Source organism: Dermochelys coriacea, chromosome 1 (genome assembly GCF_009764565.3).
Source record: "Dermochelys coriacea isolate rDerCor1 chromosome 1, rDerCor1.pri.v4, whole genome shotgun sequence".
NCBI classification, from domain to species: Eukaryota; Metazoa; Chordata; order Testudines; family Dermochelyidae; genus Dermochelys; species Dermochelys coriacea.
The window spans coordinates 275,478,795-275,500,222 of record NC_050068.2 but is presented as its reverse complement, the minus strand read 5'-3'; the positions used below and the strand labels follow the sequence as shown (position 1 = coordinate 275,500,222).

General features: G+C 44.5%; 1 long non-coding RNA gene across 2 annotated transcripts in view; it reads right to left on the bottom strand.

Annotated features, from left to right (window-relative positions):
* Positions 1-21,428, bottom strand: part of LOC119848297 — a 355,501-nt gene that overhangs the window by 159,696 nt on the left and 174,377 nt on the right. For both annotated transcript variants that reach the window (XR_006274353.1, XR_005290234.2), the window contains exon 2: positions 5,100-5,199. This is a non-coding gene — a long non-coding RNA (uncharacterized LOC119848297). The remainder of the gene's footprint in view (positions 1-5,099; positions 5,200-21,428) is intronic.

Here is a 21,428-nt window from a genome sequence, read left to right as displayed (position 1 = left end):
CTGTCTATATTTCAGTTCAAGGCATAACCCATAAGCAAAACATTGAGAAACTCTAGGGAACAAAGAAAAAAGAGCCCTGTAGAATTGGAGCCTCTCAGACATTCTTTAAAAATACATTTTCAGGAAATGAGTTCACTATACAGAGGCATTCAGTCTATCAAAAATCAACTGAAAAGGAGAGTGAATGGAATATTCAATGACTTTTCTCAATAACAAAAGTAATAAAAAAGCTATTGTTGACAGTCACCCATTTTAGAAGGTAATACTACTGTTTGTGAACTGAGCATCACATTTTTTTCCTCTCTTCATTAGTGTCGTTCCCTGCCATTGAGTAACTGAACTTAATTTCTCAATGTCAACACCTCTGCTAATCCCTACATCCCATGCCAGTTTTCAAAGCAGACTATTTGTTTTGCAGGGAATGAGTTTAATATTTTACTAAGAAGTCAACAGATGAAAGGGAGTATTTTTCCTTCTCCTCCCTGGCTACATAATTTCAATATAAAAGAGAATTACAGTAAAAGTAACTATTACTCTATTTATTCAACATCAGTTAACTGGGAAATTGCCTTTTTATTCTCCCTGCTCTGTCTCTCTCACACACTTTACAGGTCAGCATTGCAAAGGTGGTATATTAAGCTCACCTCTCAATTTCTCTCTTTTTTTTTTCAAACTAGCAACTACTGCTGCAAGAAATGATCATGCTGCTCCTGCTATCCCTCTATGTAAGGCATCAATATTCAAAAACTCACATTTAATAACTGCCCTTGGAGTGAGGCATAGCAGCTACCATCATCCCTATTGGATGCATCCCAGCCAAGTAAAACCTTCCAAGATGCAGTATCTTCTTTCAAGACAGTCCCATAAACCAAACTCTTGATACATAGATTTATTAATCATAATTGCAATCATTAAAATAATGAGGATTAATTGCAAGTAGGTAGGGTCAAGATATGATTTAGAGCCATTCACTGACCTTATTCTGAAATATATAGGAAGAGCTAAATGAACCACCCATAAAAGGAAAACCTTAGCGTACCGAATTAGCCTTTTCAGAACATTTGTGACGTGATGTGAGATGTTACCCTTTCGGTCATTCTTATCATTTCCCAGTATTGTTTCTGGAGTCTTCACAAACAGAAGCTATAATTTGCTATAATTGTCAGTAATCTTATCATAAAGATGCACCAATTACACTTTTTGGACATCTCCAAAATATAATAAATTAACAGCAAAAAATGTTTGATTCACATTGGGAGGTTCAGCTTGAATGTTCAGCTGGGCGGGGGAGGGAGGGTGGCTAGATCTGACCCCAAATTGAATTCACTTGTATTGTAGCCATCTCCTTCCAGCTTTACACCTGAAGTAGATGGAAGCAGATTGTATCAAGAGATCAGCCCTTTCAAATTACAATAGTTTATGATTCTCATCTGCATTTTAATCAGATGTAAAGGATTTATTCCTGAAATACATCAAGAAAGTCTATTTTCGCCACCTCGCAATTCATCTGAGAGTTTATAGCCAATCAAGTAAAATATGTTGCACATTTTCATTTTGTATATCTTGCTCTCTAGAGTATGCAACATTACATTGATACAAGTGTCAGTGATTGTATTAGCAGTTATATATAATCCCATCAAAATAGGGATCAGAAGGTGATTTCACACCCAAAATCCATTTTATTAGGGATTTATCTGGTGCTCGACAAAAGAGCTGATCATGTGGGTTTCATCAAATAATGCCATTTTATTCAAAATGCAATACCAGAAGATAATTCTTATAGTCAGAGAACAGGCCAACTACATGACTGATAGATAACAGAACAGGTTTACTGTCTGTGGCATGCTTCATCCTGAAACCAGTGATGGTGTGAATTGGAATTTAGTCTTGCTGGGTCAAGAAGATGCAATAGCACAAGTGCAAAAATCAATTTTTACAACCTGCAGAGGCATGTAGTATTGTCCCAAGAGACAAATATCAAAATGTTGCCCTGTTGAAGTTTATTGTTTGGATTAATTCTGCTTTATCAACAAAGTTATACATACCAACCTTATTATTGATAAACTAATGGACAACCCAATATTGTGACAGAAGCAATTAAGTGCATTATGACATTTGGTTAGCATGACTGGTTTGATTTTTTTAAATCAAATACTATAAGAATTAGATTGATGGTATATCTTTTTGCATTCTGTATTAAAAAGGGAAATAGAGCCGCTGCTAATGGGGAAGTATGAATAAAAATAGTGAAGCAAAGTACAGAGTTTATGAAAGGAATATAGTTAGGAACATGACTGACTTGGCTAGATTGAAAGACACCATCATTTCCTAGCAAAAAAATAGAACTACCTTAGTATTGGTTTCTAAATACACTATATAATAATAACGTGAACAGTAATAGCTATTTTTTTAAACACCAATACTATAAGTACTCCGGACTTATCTAACATGTTAGTACTTCACATTTGCAATACACTATGCACGCAAGAAATTAATTTTTAAGTTCCACGTTGAACTATTTATATTTTTGAACATGAACAGCCATCATGGAACAATGGTCCAGTTACACTAGAATCCCAGCATTGACAATGGCAATTACCAAGGAGAAAGGCATAACACCACTACAATGAACCTAATGGTTGCTGAGTTTAAAAGTAAAAGGTAGTAATGCTAATACTAGTTCTAAATCTGTTTCCCATCTTTGTTGTTTCAATTTTTTGGTTGTTTTTTGCATTTCTTTAATGGTCATGAAAGCAAGGGACTGATGGTGCAGGTAGAGGTCGAACAATTTCCCACACAGGTTGTCAATTTTAAGTTGTTTGAAGAAGGGACCTTGTGTCTCATTTCTTGATTTGTATACTTGTACTAAGTCTAGAATGTTTTGAACATCCATAGCACTATAATAAATCAGCAGCAGCAGCCGCAGCTCAGACTGCCAATACTTCTGCTATTCCAGTCTCTCCGCACAAGAGACTCTGTTCATTAGTAATTTTGCTGTGATTATGTGATGCAGACAGATACCCTATCGGTCTCATTAACCTTGCAACCCAAGTCAAGTTTGAACCTCATTTCACATAGCGTTCTCTGTGTTTTGACAAACAAAAAGTCAAATACTGCTCGATACCTATACCCCGAGAGGGTCTTTGCAAGGATTGAAAGTAAGGTGTGAGTGTGACTTAGACTGTTAGAATTGCATTGGCTTCTTTCATTTTTGTCCTTGTTCATACATAAGATCACTACCATGGTTCTATTCTACTACACCACCACATTGTTGGGTACCACATTCAGAGAAACTGATAAAATGCTTTTTTAATTAACAGTTTTCCAACCAGTACTAGTAGGATATTAGTTAACTACATTATAGATGGTCAGAATAAATCCACTATATGTCAAACTATGTATTTATTCTACAGCTTCACACAGTTTCATAAAAGTCAATAGTCCCTTCTTATATGTTAACCTGATTATGTCAGTAGTACCAGTATAGTCATGTGGACACTGGTGAGTGGAACAGTGAAACATGGACACATGGGTGCCAATTTACAGCTATGTTGTCTTAACTATACAGCTATTTCTTCCTCTGACAAGAGTAAAGCTTTCATCAACTGATTTTACCAGAATCATGAAATGTAATTGGATTTTTCTACGTCAATTTTGAAAAGAATTGGCAGGAGAGATTTAGTCAGATATAAAATAAGAATAATACTGAGAAGAGAAGTTGACAGTAAAGTAAAAAGGTACCTCGCTAATATCTGTGTATGTCAGTGGGGAAAAAAAAGTCATTCAAGCAAGGCTTCATATTAATGGCACACCCAAATCAATCTAGAATAGAATAATTAGCAGATGGAGTATGTGCATAATGTTGATATAGCATTTCAGAAAAAATATATGTCTCAAACAACGTGATAAAATCTTTTAACAACAACAAATGACAACCTAGAGTTTAGAGAACATTTAAAAAAATCGTACTTGATCAGTTACTTCAATATTCTCAACACAATCAAAGAAATGGGGTCTATCCAGCAGTAGATTTTTAAACATTAGGATTATATATGTACACACATACACGCTCCCTCCACAATCATACCATACAGAGAAATAGCATCCATAAACTTAAAGTGACTGCAGTATATTTCATATAGATTAGTTATTGTCCTGAATGACAACCTTCTGGAACTCATTAGAAATACACAATGACTTTATAATTATTCATTTTTTTCCTTTGAGACCATATCTGATTGGCAAATCTGTAAGGACTGAAATAATTACTTCCTCAAAGAGTTAAAATATATATTGAATTCATTTCTGGGTGGCATTAGTTTTATTGCTGGCTGAGCTTACCTAAACTGTAAGACCTCACATGGATGGCCAAATTCTGACAGGATGACTTTACCAGCCCTATGCCTGTTTAGCTCATACAACCCCACCAAACTCTTTGAGAGACCTCAAAATGAGCAAGAGCCCATGCTCTTTGCATCTGATGCAAATGCAAGAAAATCCCACCATCAAAGAACTCCTTCTTTAAGTGCATTCACTTTATTCACCAATCCAAAGCCAAAGTGGGAACAAGGTGCTATACAGACTACGCAATCTTCCCCCTTACTTTCTGTCAGACCTCAGGGATTGTGTGACTTCGACACCCACTTGAATGACTTAATTCACACACAGGATGTTTCAAACTTACCCTGTCCCCACTTCCTGGAGTTTGCCTTTTTTCTAACTTAAAACCAACACAAGTATAAACCTCAGCAAGATCTTCTTCTTGAATTTGGTTGTTTCCGGGCTCTCTCCATGCAGGAGCCCTCTATCTCTGCACATACCTCAGAGGAAAGTAACCCTTTTAAACTCCTGGATTGGAGCTATAATGCTCTGTGTAGGTACACATACATAAATATTAAACTTAGCTGTATTTTAAAAAGTGGGTGGGTTAAAATGAACTTAAAATAGATTCTTCTGATACTGTGTGTATACACACACACACACACGTATTTGATAAATGCTTAAAACAGGTTTTGTTGCCAAACCTCTCCACCCTTCCCCACCCCCCTTCTACAAGTTCTTCTCTACTTTAATACTAGAAACTGAATTAGCTCAAGTACCTTTTTATCTTGCAGATCCCAACAGTCTTTGGCAGGCCTGGAATGTCATGTTGAGGTTGCAGGCTGAAACCCAAGATGCAGCTGCTGTGCTAGCCAAAGTCTGGAGAGAAAAAATGAAAAACCATATGAGGCTTTCAACAAACCCCAGTAACTGCACAGTAAGTGCAGTACTGTAAGGTCCCTTATATGCCACTATATTAAGCTCTATGACATTGCAGAGGAAAATAGAGCCATTTGGCTGATCCATACATAATAGAAAGATGGTTATCAGTATGTGTCATAAAAATAAAGGGAAGGGTAACCACCTGTCTGTATACAGTACTATAAAATCCCTCCTGGCCAGAGGTACAAAAACCTCTTACCTGTAAAGGGTTAAGAAGCTCAAGTAACCTGGCTGGCACCTGACCAAAAGGACCAATAAGGGGACAAGATACTTTCAAATCGGGGTGGAGTGGGGGAAGGCTTTGTCTGATCCATGTGGCTTTTGCCAGAGACAGAACAAGAAAGCAAGCACTCCAACACCTTAGTAAGTATTTAGCAAGGAAATGTGTTAGATTATCTTTTGTTTTGGCTTGTTATTTTCTCTGTGCTGAGAGGAAGGTGTATTCCTGTTTTTTTCTTTTTGTAACTTTAAGGTTTTGCCTAGAGGGAGATTCTCTGTGTTTTGAATCCAATTGCCCTGTGAGATTATCTCCCATTCTAATTTCACAGAGGTGCTTCTTTTACCTTTTTTCTTTCTAATAAAGTTCTGGTTTTTTTTTAAGAATCTGATTGGTATTTTTTAGTGTCCTAAAAACACCAAGGCTGGTCTGTGCTCATCTTGTTTATTCTCAAGCCTCCCCAGGAAAGGGGGGTGTAGGGCTTGGAGGGATATTTGGGGGGAATAGGACTCCAAGTGGTCCTTTCCCTGATTCTTTGTTTAATCACTTGGTGGTGGCAACATTTCCCTAAGCCAAGGTACAAAGGAGAATTTGTGCCTTGGGGAAGTTTTAACCTAAACTGGTAGAAATAAGCTTCAGGGGTCTTTTATGTGGGTCCCCACATCTGTACCCTAAAGTTCAGAGTGGGGAGGGAACCCTGACAGTATGTGTTGGCTAAACCTAGTCAAGTAAACCGTCTTCTTTGGCTCTATCAGAAAATTGCTTGCTTATTACATTATAAGGTAATAATTTCTAAGCAAAATCTTTCAAGAAGTTAAAATGGAAAGCATATACTTTTGGGACGAAATAGCAGAACTGAAAATCAGAACTTACAATCTTTAACTATGGAGCGATTACCGCCACTCCATAATTAAAAAATGGGATTTATATGCATGTGGATTATTATGCCATAGAATAGGGGAAGCAGTAAAATGGTAGACAAAAGTAATCAGAGTCTTCAGGCCCACCTCAAAGAAGGAAGAACACATCATACTTGCACATGTTACCTCCCTCTCTCCTCCCCAGTTCTATGGTGAAGCATTTTAGGGCTCTATCCTAACTTTATGCACGATAACAGTCGATTGAGCATTAGTTAGAGCTGGTCAGAAAATGTCTGATTTCTCCATCCGAAAAATGACAGTTTGTTGAAAAACATTTCATGGAAACATGTCAATTTAGAAGAAACTGAAAAAAAAACCCAGACTTGAGTGTTTGATAGGTTTGAAATATTCTGTTTAGACTTTTTCAATATGTTTCAATTTGCCATTTCAAAACAACTTTTTTCACATTTTAAAAATTTTATAATAATGTTAAAGATAAAAATGTAACAAAATGTTTCAAACAACAACAAAAAAACAAATATTTTTCTGAATTTCATTTTGTGGGAAATTCCATTTTTTTTTGTTTTCATTTCACACTGATATTGCAGAATTTCTCAGGAAATCAGTTCTCACCCAGTTCTATAATTAATGTAGTAATGTGACTATTAAAGAAAAGCAGGACATTTGTATTTTTTAATGCAAAAGCATAATGTGAAATATTTTATGTCTCTTTTGGCATAAAATATAAAATATATATTGTAATAGGCTGAGCGTGACTGCTATTGTTGAGGTTGCAATGAGTCACCATTATAAGCCCTGTTTTTTCTCTCTCTCCCTCTCTCACACACACTTTTTAATATGGAGATATACATGTTCTTCCTTTACTGACAAAGCACCATTTGTGATTCCTAGGAGTAAATGAGAGTCTGGAATAAGGAGCTGCTGATTAACTTCTGAAGACTCACTGGACAATTTTGGCTCAAATGCTACTCTGACTATCCCTCTGAAAAAGTAGGCTAGGTTCAGCAAAAGATAGATACTAAGAGAAGAATTCATTTGTATACCAGAGGTCAGACTAGGTTTTTTTGACTCTACAAAATGTGGGCTGGGTGGGGACACTACTGGCCTACTGGTGTGAGAGAAATGCTAAAATAAATACATTTTTCCTCAATATTATATTTAGTATATTGATAGTACAGCACAGTGTTCAATTTGTACAATTTAAGATGTGGGTGATTACGGGTATGGTTGGTTGAAAGTTTTCTTTTAATTTTTTTTTCCAGTGAAAAATGGCCATTTTGTCAAAATGTTCTTATTTTGAGAAGATTTACACTTTAGAATTAGAGCTAGTAGGAACAAAACAAACAAACAGTATTTCTATCCCATGGGAAATTCCATATTTTGACATTTGTTTTTGTCCCAATTTATAATTAAAAGTCAAAATATCAAAATTTCTCAGAGTTCTGACTTGAAATTTTTCAGAAATGTCAACACATTTTGCTTGTTCTATACAGAGCTGCCACAGTTCCTAATGTCCCTATTTTCCACCATGGGCCAGATTCAGTGGATGGTCTACATCTCTCCTGGATCTTCCTTCTGGTCAAACCATGAGGGTGCATTATTGGAAATATAGTCCAACTGGGAGCCCTATCCATCCATACAAGAGAATGAGGACATGAGGCACCTGAACTGCAACTGCCATGAGGTACTACAGCAGCTCAGGCAGACACAGATTAATATATTGACCAAAACCAAAACATTTTGATTTAGTTCTACAAACAGAAATGTGTTAATTCAGGTTGACTCCACCTGAAATGAAATACCACATTTTAATTTCCCACTGGGAAAAAAATCAAAATATTTTGGTAAAACAGAAATTTCCCAAATTTTCAATTTTGCAGAAACTGTTTTTTCACTGAAAAAAAAACATTTTGATGGAAAATTCCCAGCCAGATGTATTCAGAAATAATGTTATGAGCCTCAGAACTATTGGACAGGGATAACAGAGAAGCATTCAGAGAAGGGGTAAACTAAATCAGAAGTGTAACTCACTAAATCTTTCAGGAGCCTCTTCCAGCATATCTGTATATCCAGTGGAGAGAGAAAAGTCTCCAGAGTTGCAAATGAAATAAAATAAAAAGGGACTAATATACCTTTCAAACAACAAAAGTACTAAATTACATCCACAGAAGAATGAAATTCCAAAAGTTGGGCAAAATATAAGAGAGATCTCAAACAAAATACAACTGTAGGGGGCTTGCAGATTTCTAAATGGGGAACAGGACTGTAATATATAACCTGAATTCAGTTTGGCCACCAAATGCAGAATCTAAACAAATAATGCCTTGTAAATTTATATAGAGAAGAGCGAAAAATCAGGAAGAAGCTTGACCCCCCTCCTACTCCCACTGATCTCTATCAGGACTGCAAACTACTGACAGAGTACATATAAGGGGCAATAGCATCCCCCAAAAGCTTACTGAACAGTTGCTAGGAAAATACAACTGTGTTTATTTTTAATTAAATCTGTTTAATGAGGTTCTACTCCACCTGCTGCTCTATATACACCTCTCTTCTAGTTGGGCATGAGAGGGAAATGTTAGGTCCTCATCCTGTCTCAAAAACTATAATGGGTTAATGAGGTGGCTGTGGCTTTAGTTGGCATCTTCCAAAATATAATAGAGACATGCCTACGTAGGAGTCCCAGAAGACCATGGAGAGAGAACTATCCAGCAGGTAGATCAGTCCTGTAAACCCCTCCACCACCACCAGCCCCACACCTTTTAAATGATGATAACAATGGGGTTCCTGAACTTTAATTACTGTTTGAGAGCCTAATTCTGAGTTAGTCTGTTCAAGGTACTAGTAACATCTTTTCACACAGTTTTAGATACTGTTCTCAGTAGAAACAACACTTCTTCTACTGCTACCATCTCTGAATTCAGTAGCATCAGCCCTCTTCCTCTTATCCTGGGAAGTTCCAGCATTTGGTACTGAATGATCATATTAGAATGGCATATTAGTTACCTTTTAATTGGTATTCAGAACTGAAAACCAAAGTCAAATAAGAACAGGGATTGCTCACAATAATGTTTATATTACTGCAGAAATACATCTTTTGTCATTGAACCTGCACCTATTTGGAGACCACTATACATGATTGCCAACCATCTGGTTCAGAAATGTGCTGTCCTATGGCACAGCTATTCATTCTGAACCAAAGATACTGTAGTAAACATTTTCTGAGTTGAAAAGCCAGTTCATAAATATTCACTTAACAAATGTAAATAGCTATATTCTATTATAAATCATACTCTATAATCATGTATTCTTTCAGTAGGAAGGGAAAAAACAGTGCAGTTCCAAGAATTCAGGATAGTTTTAAAGATTAAGCATTCCTAATAGTTATTATCCCCAATAATTTTATTACTACTACTTGCAGAAAGTAACTGAGGAAAGTAGTAAGGGGAAAGAAGAGAGGACATGGAAAAATATAGCTATTTTATAAGTAAATGCACAGAATTCACATAAGCAATCTGCAAACAGAGTAGGAGAAGGGTTTTTTTGTTAGCGTTAAGCAGTATCCCAGTTCAAAAAGATAATTATGTTGAGCCACAAAGTACTAGTGACCACAATAAAATTAGAGTTCAAGATCCTTGCTGGAGAAATAAGAAGCTGTCACTAAGACACTACACTGCAGAAATGGCAACACGATATACAACAAAGCTAAGTAAAAAATCAAACAAACAAACAAACATCAAGAAGGAAGGAAATTAAATTCACCAGTCTCAGAAATGATTCTACATAAGAACAGTGGACAAAATCCTATCTCTACTGAATGGCCAAACTTTCATTTGCTTAAGTGGGGCTAGAATTTCATCCAATAAGTCACACAGGGCTCACACTGGAAGACAATTTTGATATGTTCCCACTGTAAATAGATATCATGATCATATATTTGTAGACTATTTTTGTGGGGCGGGAGTTGGTTATAAGAAGGGAAATTTTCTTCTTTTAAGTGACTAAACACACTGCCAAAGTGTATCTCATTAGAGGGGGACACAGAACACATACTTGGGCAATTACATGACTATCAATTTAACAGCTATTAGCAATCCAGCCATAACAATATACATTTTGGCTACAATAGCAAGTGCTTGGTGATATATTTATTAAAATCCACAGTAATTGTGTTCCACCCTCTTAAATCTCCTCTTACTTATTTTGACGTCCCAAGGGTTTGCCTGAGGACTCAAGATTTTTGTTACTTTGCTTTTTTCTTCTTTTCTCTTTGAATGTTCTGACACTCCCTGGGATATTTGGGTTGTGAGGCACCTCCACATCACCCCACGCTTAATATGAAGAAGTCTTGTCTGTGCCTGCTGTGGATTAGCTCCCTAAACTCTGCACTGTCTGGCAACACAAGCACTGCCCTCTAGGTCTCTGCAGACCTCATTCTCTCTGTGCAGGTCAGAAATGGTCACACACCAACCCACCATGTCCTCTTACCATTCCTCAAAGTGTCCAGCCCTTTATCCACTGAGCACTCACAGAATTACCAGGACTGCTGTTCCCAAAGGAACAGTACACCACAGCACATTAGTTATACCCTAGAACATAGCTCTGCTAAACACACAGCACTAAGATACATTTCTAGTGAAAACAAGAATAAGTTTATCATCCAAGAACAGAGATTTAAGTGATAGTGAGTAAAAATGTCGGAAACTAAAGGTTACATATAAAATAAAGTCATAATGTGCTTTACAGAGACTAAACTTAACCAACAAGTTATCCTCCCGTTTAAAGAAGCTAATCTCACCCAAAGTTCTCTCAAGCATTTTCAACTAAGCCTGCTGGATAAACCTTTTTCATGAAGAAAACTCACTGTCCGTTTATTTCCTAGCTGAAGGATGATAGGTGCCCTCTTTGCCCCCCCATATATACCAAAAACAAACGTTGATGTGCACCTCAAGATAGGGATCCTTCCCCACTGTTTACCTCTTCCTGTTATTTTTAACTCTTTGAAGTTTGCACAATCCTTCACTAGCATTTGGTTCAGACTGGTGAGTGGAGGGCCATTGTCAATGCTGATTTTACATATAAACAGAAAATAGATAAAAATTTCTTGCATGACAGAAAACCCTTTTTTCCCCACCTTTCCTAGTGACCAATACCTAAACACAGACGTTAAGAACATAATTTTCAATGTATATATATATATATATATATATTGTGACGGGGCAAGGTCAGATGGCTATGGACGAGTAGTCCTTTGGGATCTGGGAAGTGGGCGGGCAAAGCCCGTCCAATGCTAAAGGATCCCCCGCAGCCGAGAAGGAGGATCCACAGGACCTAGATTCCAAATTATTCCGGGGGACAACTAATGAAATAACAGGGACAGGAGTGTGGTAAAAGGGTCAAATGAAGGGAACTGGATGGGGACACCGAGCAGAGAACCCCGAACAGCGCCCACTGCTCCTCAAAGGTGTCAAGGGAGTCAGAGGACGCCACCCTGAGGAACTCTGCCCAGATACGTGAACAGACCGAGGATCGGAAATAGGCCTCACAGTCACAGGAGACTCCATCGGCCAACCTCCTCTCTCTGGTTTTATAGATGGCCATTTTAGCTAGGGCCAGGAGGAGGTTGACCAGGAGATCCCGAGACTTCCTGGGGCCTTGGATAGGGAGTGCAGAAATAAGAAGGTGAGGGGAAAAGTGCAACCAAAAGCATAAAAAATATTGGTCAGGAGCCAGAATAGGGGCTGCAGCCTGGCACACTCCAGGTATATATGTGCCAGGGTTTCCCTCACGCCGCAAAAGGGGCAGGTGTCTGGGATTGAGGTGAATCGCGCCAAGTACACGCCCGTGCTCACAGCTCCGTGAAGGAGCCGCCAACTGACATCCCCGGCGGGTCTCGGGACTAAGGTGGAATATAGGCTAGCCCAACGGGGCTCCTCACCCTCCAAAGTTGGCAAGAGGTCCCGCCATTTTGTATCGGGGCGGGACACGAGGGTGAGGGTGTGAAGGGTATGGAGCATGAGCGTGTATAGATGTTTTCTTGGTGTGGTTTGAAAGCAGACCGGCTGCATCTCGTGAAGGGATGAGGAGGTCGGTTGGGTCCACGGGGCAGGGGTCCAATTAAAAGATCCAGCGGGCCTGGGGTAGGGGGTGGGCGGGGCATGCCCTCGTGCAGGACCAGGTCAAGATAAACTCAAGCAGCGGGCAGCAAAGCGGCCTTCACCTCCTGAAGTATGCGCCGGGGAGTACAAGGTCTGGAGAGCCCCATGCACTGAGCGAGCGTCAGGGGATCCAGCCAGTTTCCCCGATCATAGTACAGGAAGTCTCCTACTTTTGTGACTTCTGCCAGGAACAACCTCTGGCGCACCGAGCGGGACTCCACCACCTGCACACGGAGCTAGGGGTTATGTAGCGGGGCTCCGCAAGGAGATCTGCCCCCTCGGTGGCCGCCATGGACCTGGTCATTGAAAACAGTTTCCGGGTCCGGAGGAGGTCCTGGTAGAAGACCGGCAGCCCAGAGAGGTCTCGCAGAAGACCTCTCGGATGGAGATAAAGAAGCTGCCAGTCGTATCGGAGCCCTCGGAAGCGGCGCAGGAAGGCGTGTGCCAGTATGCTCCACGCCGGACTACCTGCACCATAAAGGAGCCTCTGCAGGGTCTGGAGGTGGAAGACATGGACCTGAGTAAGTGGACATTTCAGGCCATGCCCTCCCTCTTCCAGGGATAGATGGAGAACCCCTCCAGGGACCCAGTGCAGTCCTGACCAAAAGAACTCCAGAATCGATGTCCGGAGGTTGGCCAGGAAACCCGGGGCCGGGACCAGGGTGTTGAGCCGGGACCAGAGCATGGACAGGACTAGTTGATTAAGCACCAGCACTCTCCCTCGAAGGGAAAGGCACCAGAGTAGTCCTGTCCATTTCTGGAGCCGCTCTGTCACCCCGCCCTCTAAATTCTGCCAGTTCTCCGGCAGAGAGGGATGCGTGGCAGAAAGGTAAACGCCCAGATAGAGCAGCGGACCCGTGCTCCACCAGATGGCCTGAAGCGCGGGTGGGAGGGAGCTCGCCTGCCGCCAGTCCCCTACCACCAAGCCAGAGCTCGTGACCCACTGGACCCGCGCAGAGGAGGCTGCCAAATAGATGGCTTGGCAAGCCTCCACCCTCGCCAAGTTGCCCAGGTCCTGGACCACGAGAAGCACGTCATCAGTGTACGCCAACAGGACCAACCGCAGCTCCGGCTTCCCACAAACTGGGGTCTGAAGCCAAATGCTTGCAGAGTGCTCAGGAGATACCCGTGATCCACCCTGTCGAATACCTTCTCCTGATCTAAGGACAAAAAGGCGAACGACAGACCATCCCTACACCCGAGTTCCAAAAGGTCCCGGACCAGATATATTTCACAGTAGCAGCCGTGTTAGTCTGTATTCGCAAAAAGAAAAGGAGTACTTGTGGCACCTTAGAGACTAACCAATTTATTAGAGCATAAGCTTTCATGAGCTACAGCTCACCAGATATAGGTTGTCGAAGATGCTGCGGCCCAGGACAGCGTAGGTCTGGTCTGCCATGACTTTGTAGTCCGTACTGAGGAGCGAGATGGGACGCCAATTTCGTAAATCGCAGAAATCCCCCTTCTTCGGCAATAAGGTGAGCACGGCTCGCCTGCACGAAAGAGGAAAGACCCTGCTCTGCAAAGACTTGGCCCAGACGGTGACTAAGTCTGGGCCGAGGACATCCCAGAACACGTGGTAGAATTCCACGGTCAGCCCGTCCATGCCTGGAGATTTATTGGTGAGCATGCGATGGAGGGCTTCCAAGTGTGAGAGGCAGCTCTAGCCGGTCTCGGTCGCCCACGCTGACCGTCGGGAGCTCCTCCCAGAGCACTCTGCAAGCGTTAGGATCGGTAGGATCCGGGGAGAAAAGGCTTGCATAGAAGGCTCTCGCCCTCCCACACATCTCTACCAGATCCATGATGGGGGTGCCATCTTCTGCCAGAAGGCAGATGACATGTTTCTTGGCCCCCCTCTTTTTCTCCAGGGCATAGAAAAAGCGGGAGCCATGATCTATTTCCCGAACGAGGCGGATGCGGGATCGAACAAAGGCAGCCCAGGCCCGATGGTCCTCAAGGGCCTGGAGCTCCTCCCGCTTCTTCCGGCACACTCTGCAGAGGGATGGATCCTCGGGGCTGGCGGCCAGACGCCTCTCCACCTCTAAGACCTCCCGTTCCAACTGCTCTATTGCCGCATCCCTCCATTGGCTGGCGCCCCGTGAGTAGTCACCGCAGAAGAGCCGGGCGCGCACCTTCCCTAGGTCCCACCACCGCCGCGCAGAGGGAAGGCACGTCGCTGCCCTTGCCAGGCCAGCCAGAACTCCCGGAAGGATGCCACGAAGCCCGCATCCTCCAGCAAGCTGTTGTTGAAATGCCAATAGGCCAGCCCCGGCCTCTCTGCGCAGAGGGAGGCTGTCACGGTGGCTAAATGATGGTCAGAAAAAGGGACCGGCCGGATGCTGGAGGAGTGGGCTCATGAAAGATGGAAGCTTGATAAATAAACACGGTCCAACCGGGAGTGGCGCAACCGATGGGCCTCCACCCGGACAAAGGTGAACATGGAAGTATCATTCGGGTGGTGGTCGCGCCAGACATCCACCAGGGAGTGGTGTTCGACTATCTTCTGTAAGATGGCGGCGGCGGCCGGGTTCTGCTCGGTCCCCGAGCGGTCCCGCTCCTCGAGAGTGATGTTAAAGTCCCCTCCCAGGACCAGGCACTCATGAGGATCCAAGGTGCCGACGAAGGCGGACGCCTGCTGATAGAATTGCAGCCGCTCCAGGCTTGCTGCCGGGGCATAGATGTTAACGGTTTGACTACGAGCCCCTCCATGCGGACCCGGAGGTGCAGCAGGCGGCCCGGCACAGCCTCGGCGACCCTTAGCACCTTGGGCCGTACGTCGGGGGAGAACAGGGTCGCCACTCCAGCCGTACGAACTGTGAGATAGCTAAAGTAGACCCTGTACCCCCAATCCAGTCGCCAGCTGTCTTCGGCGGTCGGATCCATATGGGTCTCCTGCAGGAAAACCACAGAGTACTTCCCCTCCTGAAGGAAGGAGAGCACCTGGGACCTGCGGAGACTCATCCTACAGCTGCAGGTATTCAATGTTGCGATGGTAAGAAGTGTCATTAGGAGGGCTGGGGGGGATCCTCGCTGGCAGGGACGCTCACGGCTCCTGACGCGCCATGCAGCAGTCCGTGACCTACCCCATAGGTGAATAAGGAGTCACAGAAGAGGCGGACCCGCTGGTAGGCCGCGGCGCCCTGTCTCACGGTCCTTTTACCCTCCCCTTGCGACCCAGAGGATTTGATTAAAGTCCCCCCATCGCTGGAGAGCAAGCTGTACTTTGTTGCGGGAGCCATGGATGTCTTCTAAAAACTCCCACAAATCCTCTTGCAGCGCATGGGGGCTGGGGTTACGGTCTCCTGGTTACTCCCTGCTGGGGCCCTTGATAAAGCCCCATGGCCCACCGAGACGGACAGACAGGGTGAGGACCCCCGACGGGGCTTCTGATGGGTTTGCCCGAACGCTGGGGCGATAGGGGGCGGCGGAGGGAGGATAGCAGCCCCTGGAGGGTCGGGATGGGTAAACACAAAGGCCGCTCCCTGGGGATCATCGATTGGAAAAGGGAAGGAGACAGTTCCAGGGGCGGCAATAACATCTCGGGAGGTGGACGGGATAGGGACAGGGGCAGGATTAGAGGTGAGATTCCGGGCGGGGAGAGGGCTCTCAGTGATACCGGGCACAGGCTCTATGGTGGATTTGACAGCCACGGCATCAGGAGATGGACTCTCTTCTCTAGGGCCCTCTCCCGGGAAGGAGGTTGAATGCTCCTCACCAACGAGGTGTGCCCCTGGTGGCTCGGGTCCTGGCCGCATGGCACTGGCCATCAGCTCAACAGGCTCGGTGGCCCTCAGCAGGGTGCTATCTGCAACCGGGTAGATGGAGGAGTCCAGGGGCTCCTCGGGGTGGGAGCGGAGGCAACGGTTACGGGGAGGGAGCATGGGGAAAGAGGGGCTGGAGTGAAGTCGCCCAGATCGAGGCCCGCTGGCATAGGGTCGTCCTCCCCCTGGGTGACTGGGGTCAGACCCAGGGCCTCGATCTCCTCATATATGGACGGGAGAGCAGTTTCCGCCACCCCGGGATTCTCCACACCGGCACCTGATGTGACGGTCGCCTCGGGGCACGCTGAGGTTTCAGATGGCGCCAGGGCAAGGGAGGCTCTCTCAGGGGCCTCGGAGGGGAGGGACTCCTGTGGAGGGGAGATACTGCCTTCCAGTACTGCCACGTCATCCCCAGCTGGCTCTGGTGGGTGGAACACACCCATGGGTAGAGCGGAAGGCTCGGCATCAGTGCCCCCCTTCCTGGTCTTCTGGGGGGGCCTCCGCATCAGATGGAAGGAGCGGAGCTCGAGCCTTCCACTTGCCCCGCTTCCCCTGGACTAGGGCCCAGCCCTCCATGGCATCATCTGGAGGCTGGCTAGCAGGGGTCGTCTCAGGGCGCAGAGGCAATGGCTCAGGGATTTGAGGGGATAACGGTGGGGCTACACAAGGGAGGGAAGATTCCACTTGGGGCCGGCCCTCTCCCATGCCCGGCGGTGTCCCTGCCGCACTCTCCTCCACAGGCCCCGCCAGACTGCAAGCAACGGGGGCGGAGCTCTCCCGCTCGTCTGGGCATAGTTGGGGAGGTGCCCCTTGGGCCCGAGCGGGAGCAATGGTAGACTGGGAAGGAGGAGGGGTGGTTTCGGGCGTCAGGCAGCCAGGGGCGCCAGCGATGATGGGGCCGGTGCCCTGCCTGGGCTCAGGGGTCCCGGATGCCCCTCCTTGCCGGGCCAAGGGGCAGTCCCTCCGGACGTGCCCCATCGCCCAGCAGAGGTAGCACCGGGCCTCCGCAGTGGAGTAATGCACCCGGTAATGGGCCCCCTAGCAGGGGACTAGGAAGGACCCCTCCAGCGCCTCTCCGTCACGCGCCGTCGGCGGCAGTTGAAGCTGCACTTGCCGGCGGAACGAGAGGACGTGACGGAGGGCGGGGTCTTTGCAGCCCAACGGGAGAGGGCTGATGACAGAGATGGGTTTCCCCAGGGTAGAGAGGGTGCGTAACAGGGCGGCATTGGGAAGAAAAGGAGGGACAGAGGTCAGGACCAGGCAGACACCCAGGTCCTCTAGCGGCTCTAAGGGGACAAAAACGCCCCTCACCACCAGGCCCTTCTCCACCGCCTTCTGGGCGGCAGCCTCCGATGTTAAGAAGAAGACGAAATTGCCATACATTTTGGAGGCTGCCACAGTGGCCGTAGGCCCCACCACCCTCGTCAACGCCTGCACATAGTTCTCCACGTGGGGTGAGGCGGACACCAGGAGGCAACGAACGCCGTGCTTCCTGGTCATGGTGGGAAAGGGGCCACGGCCACTATAGATGGTAACGGAGGCGGTGGGCTGGAGAGATGACGTAGCGGCAGACAGGGGGCTGCCGCCACCTGGGCGTACGCCCTGGGGGCTGGGGGAGGGACACCCGCAGAGCTGGTGGAGGGAACAGCGGGGAGGGGCGCCCCAGCTGGAGATGGGGCCGGGGCATTGGGGGCAGCTCCTGCCATGAAGGGCCTGGTCTTTTTAGCGGGGCCCTTCCCCTTCTTCTTCCCCGGCCCTTCCCGCCGGCTGGGGGGTCTCCCCCCGAATCTGAGGGGGTGAGAGACGTGGCAGCAGTGGAGGTCACCCCAGTGCCCGTTGCTGCTGGTGCCCCAGCAGGGGTGGTGGCAGATGGTTCGGCAGCGGAGGTAGAAGCTTGGGGGGGTGACGGAGGGGTAGGCGGGGGAGGGGGAGCTCGGGCTGCTGGAGGGGGCCCACCCGTCTCATCCCCTGCCATCATGAGCAAAGAGGGAAGGGGGGACACCAGAAGGAGTAGGGGAGAGGGGAAGCAGGTCGACCACTCCTCCCCGCTAGGCTGCAGGCAGGGGAGGAGGGTGCCAAAATTGGTGGGCTGGACGGGGGGCAATCAGGGGTTAGCGGTCAGTCACCGACACAAGGTGGAATTCCGGCTCCTCTTGGTGCACTAGGGGCGGGGGGATACAACAACATTGGGGGTGCAGTGAAGAGGGTTGCAACTAAAATGGGGAATTGCACAAGCGCATGGGAGGGGGCATGGGCACACGGAGCGAGGGGCTAAGCGGTCTGGGGGTAGAACAGGGAAACCAAGGGGCTAGCTTCAGAGGCTGGGGCGGGGCAAACAAACAAAGGCTGCAGAAGGAAATGGGCGGGGTAGGCAAACAAACTGAAGCTAGTAAGGGGGCTGGGGCAAAAGGGGGGGCAAAGCTACAAGTGGCAAATGGGGCAGGTAGTAAAGGGCAAAGCTGGGGAGTAGGCAGTCGGGGGGGGGGCCACATGTGCCCACGTGCATTTGCACAAGTCTTTTTTTAAGCTGCTGCTTCTGGCCCAAAGGGTGGAAATAGGGCATGGCAAGCTAAGCAAATGAAATATAAAATAATTCTATGTGTGTGTATATGTTTATGTAATCGGTTACCAACAGTTGAATTCCAGATACCAGAAAGGTAAAATTCCAATTTTTAAGATATGACCATTCAGAAGCCTCGTCTTCCTTTGTATTTTAACAGTGTAGACTGAATGATTTTTAAAACAGTTTTAACCAGAACCACAGTTCAGATGAAAATCATTTTATCATGATTTGCCTGGCCAGCATGGATGAGGCCAAACGGTGGTACAACCTCTTTCAGCATGCACCTTTCTAAAATAGGTTTTAAAATTAGTTAACCCCTGTTCATTTGAAAGCTGCTTCAACAAAGTTTGGCCCTGCTCACTCTGACCTGGTAAATTAAAAATACTTTATTTTAACCTGAACTATAGCCAAAGTGTTGAAGAATGATTTGGTTATCACAGTTAAAGTACAAGTGAAAATGGAGCCCTAAAATTGCATATAATGGCTGCCTCATAGTCATCAATTGTTTATATAATTTTCTAAGTAAGGGGAAAAAACATTTCCCCCACATGTTATTCAGTAAGGGACATTCCTGTGTGCATATGTCCCAGGATATACTGTTCACATTATTTCTATCGCTTATGAAACCTCACTACCTCAAACGCAAAAAATAATTTACGACAGTGTCTCTCACTCTTGAGATTGTAACCCCTTACTTAACGTAAAAAAATGTTCATGTCTGCCTTTGCATTTACTATAAGAGTAAAAATATATCAATGACAAACCTATACACTTTATTTCTGTGTTCCAAAAGATTGACAGAGAATACCTGACCTTTAATGGTGGGGGGAAGGGGAAGGACAAGGGGAAATGAACATTTTCAGGACCTCGAGACCCCCCGATTGCCCTCTGGGGGTCCCCAACCCTGGCATAGAAACACTGATCTAAGATGTTTCTCTTATACTCCAGCAACAGAAGTGTCCCTCCATCAGAAATCCATGTTTCTGAACTGTGATTTAACTACAGGGGGAAATGTGCAGTCCTGGTAGAACCAGCCATCTATTGCTGTCAGAGATTTTGAAAATGGGAATGTATATTCCTTAACACGCCAGACAAACATGCAGCAGCAAACCAGAGCAACCTCTAACTCCTTTTAGATTCCTATATGTACTAAATGTTTAAATAACTGAAAAAAAAATCTTAAAGTGCTAGCTACTAATTATAATGCTGGATAACAATGGTAGAAAGAAAACTAAAAGGATGTCCTGCGTTAATTGTTTGTCTGAATCACCTGAGAAACTGCTAACAGATTTTACACTAAGACAATTACTATTGCAGGGAGCAAACAAATATTGGTGCAAAAATAGTATTAATAAAGTTTAATTCATTCGTAAATTCAGTTATTACAAACTTGCCTGCACCTTTACTGATTATTAATAAACAAATTTCATATGCATGTTGCTTAGAAAATATAATAGGGAAATGCTTATGTTTTAGTTGCTTATTTAATTATATATCTTCAAACTAATTGAATAATTTCCTAGGAGATCTCTGTTTTCTGTCAGTCAGGGACAAGCCAAAATGCATCAAAGAAGATGGAGGTTTTAGACAGAGGAAGTATCAACTGTGTTTACATTGGAATGAAGCTTTGTAGTTTCTATTTTGCTTTAACATTCTATATTTGCTTTTATACTATGTTTGGAAAGATGCATATAAATATTAGTTATTGTGATCTCTTTTTTGTATATCATTCCATAGGAGTCTTTAACTGCAAATTATAAATGTACTGCAAATAGTACTGTATAAATCTAGGAACCATTTGGTCAAAAAGGTGAACAACCACATAATTGTACATTTTTCCTTCTCCAAGGCACCAGTTGGGTCTAGATATAATCTCTATCTTAAGAAATCAAATTTTCTACAATATTTAGGTTTGAGGAAAAAGACCTCATTGTGTAAAAAATGTAAAGATGTTCTCTAGTCAGGCTCAAAGAGGTGTGATGCTTCAGGATGTGTTTTCAAAATTATAAACTAAATCGTTAAAGTACCTCTTCTTTGAAAAGAAAATCCTCAATTTAAACCCACACAAAAAGAACTATCCTTATTGAAACTGATTTATTTCATACACTCTCCAAAGTCTTCATTCTTCAAATGTTAAGGAAAACATTTATGGTTGGGAAATGTTTTGTACAATACCTTTGTTACTTGTAATTCATGTTTCCACTTAAAAGTGGACAGCTGTTGTTGTTCCTCAAACGAGGTCATATCTTCTTTTGAGATATATATTTGCAAAGCTGGCCAGAAACGGGAAATCCTACTTGTTGTGATAATTAGGCCTATAGATTTACTTTAGTTGTGAGCTCAACTATAAAAAATATGTGAAAATTCATAAGATGTCACAATAACCCATAATAATAAATGGTGATGGGGAAAGGTAGGAAAAGGAGACAAAAACTAAATAAATCTGAACAAAAGAGCCTACTCATATGGTTCAAGGACTATGTTAAAATCATGCTTGGTAAAAACTGAAGATGTACAACCAGAAATTAATGAACCAAAAGTGGTGTGTCCCATAATTCCGCCATCACTCCCTTTTTGGGACCTTAA